General features: G+C 58.4%; 1 long non-coding RNA gene across 2 annotated transcripts in view; it reads right to left on the bottom strand.

Moving 5' to 3' along the window:
* LOC108448734 overlaps nucleotides 1-1,691 on the bottom strand; it is a 33,027-nt gene that overhangs the window by 22,007 nt on the left and 9,329 nt on the right. The window contains exon 1 of one of the 2 annotated variants that reach the window (XR_001864734.1): nucleotides 861-1,639. The exons of the other annotated variant lie outside the window; for it this stretch is intronic. This is a non-coding gene — a long non-coding RNA (uncharacterized LOC108448734). Of the gene's footprint in view, nucleotides 1-860; nucleotides 1,640-1,691 lie in introns of those variants that run through there. 2 annotated transcript variants of the gene reach the window in all.

Below are 1,691 nucleotides of genomic sequence, written 5' to 3'. Positions count from 1 at the left end.
AAAATAATATGAAATGAATTTAAAAAAATATAATAAACCCACCCTTCAGTTGTTAGTGGAGGTGTATGGAGGGAGGTGGGGGAGGGAAGAGGATGCAGCTCCCTGGCTGCAATGTCCTCGCTAATCCCACGGTCCCCGGGACAGCTGGGTGGAAGTGGCGTGTCCCCGTGTACCGCCAAGCCCCATCCCCGTCCTCCCCATCCCTCTGCTGCCTCACGCAGCGACCGCCGGCACCGGCAGCCCAACGAGCCGCCCCGCCGGGGGCGAAGCAGCGACCCCCGGTCTCTCCCCAGAGCTCGCCCCCGGGACAGGGGTGCCACCCGTGGGCTCCTCCCGGCGCGGCACAGGCGGCCCCGACCAGCCCTCCCTTCCCTCCCCGCCTAATTAGCAGCCGTGGGGAGCGCCCTGATTAATTTAAATGCTTTTTGTAACACTGTAAGGGCGAGAGCCATGTCTGCGGCCGCAGACGGGTTATATTATTTTCGGGCTCAGGTTTCGGTCGCCCGGGAAGGGGGGAAGCGCGGCGGGGTCGCTGAGGATGCGCTTATGCTTCCCGGGAGATAACGTCGCCCCCAGCATCGTCCCTCGCCCCCAGGGAAGCGGCCAGGCTTTTCTGGAAACTTTGCTCCAAAAGGGTATCCTCGTGTTGTGTAACATTTTCCGAGGATTTTCATTACACGTTCAGCCAAAGGTAACACAATCAGAGAGGGGAAAGTTTCTTTCCGTGGCCTTTTTCCCGATGCCGGCACCCCGGGGCTGGGCGGGCCGGGGACTCGCTCGCCCGAGGCGAGGCCACCTCCGGGCCGGTGGCTCGAAGGGGGTGAGAGAAACTGGGCCCCAGTCGCCCCACAAACTCCTACCGTAAAAATAAATCTTCGCCTGCCGCTGCCTCCGCATCCTCCGTGCAAATAAACCTCGGGGAAAACTCCCCGAGGCTCCTGGGAAGTCCACGCAGGGTGTCGGGGGAGGGAAGCGCTTCTCCCCAGCGCGGCGGGGCAGGGCAGGGCTGGGTGGTGCTGTGGGACAGGCAGGGTCCCCACTGAGCCCCGCACGACCCGGGCCGGCACCCACATATCTCCACTGCCAAGCGCGGAACCGCTCCTGTCGGACCCAGCCTCCCCCGCAGCCACCAGCTGCTGTTTTAAACTGGGGGGACGGGGAGTCACTGGGGCAATCTGCACTTGCAACAGGTATAGAAGTATTGTACCTTCCTCCCGAGCTTTTCTCTAAAGAGAGAGGTTATTTAATTTTTTTTTCCCGGGAGAAAGAGGTCCCAGCAGAGGATCTATTGTTTTTTCTTAGGTAAAAAAAAAATAAGGAAGAAAAACTTATCTGCGTCTCCATATTTTTCAAGGATAAAGACTTGAGAAGTCTTGTAAGAGACAGCTTCAGCTTCGGAGAGAGTGTAGTCAGCCAAGGAACTTCAAATAAAGTCCTTGAGCGGTGAAAGAGAAAGTACGGAAACTTTCCCAAAGGTCACCTTTAAAGCAGCAGAGAAACTTCTCTCCCAAGTTCTCTGCTCTGACATTTCTCGGGGGGGTGAGTGCGCCGAGACTTGCCTAAAATCGATAACACTTTATAGAAAGAAGCCCGGATAACATCTCAAACACTCCCCCACCCCAATTCGCAGCCCATGGCCCGCGTTTGTGGCCGCCGGGCCCGGGGGGGGGCCGCCACCACCCCCCGCCACC

The sequence above is a fragment of the Corvus brachyrhynchos genome, unplaced genomic scaffold (genome assembly GCF_000691975.1).
Source record: "Corvus brachyrhynchos isolate BGI_N302 unplaced genomic scaffold, ASM69197v1 scaffold97, whole genome shotgun sequence".
Lineage (NCBI taxonomy): Eukaryota > Metazoa > Chordata > Aves > Passeriformes > Corvidae > Corvus > Corvus brachyrhynchos.
Note: the sequence above shows the minus strand (reverse complement) of the source record. Positions and strands in the feature narration are given on the sequence as shown.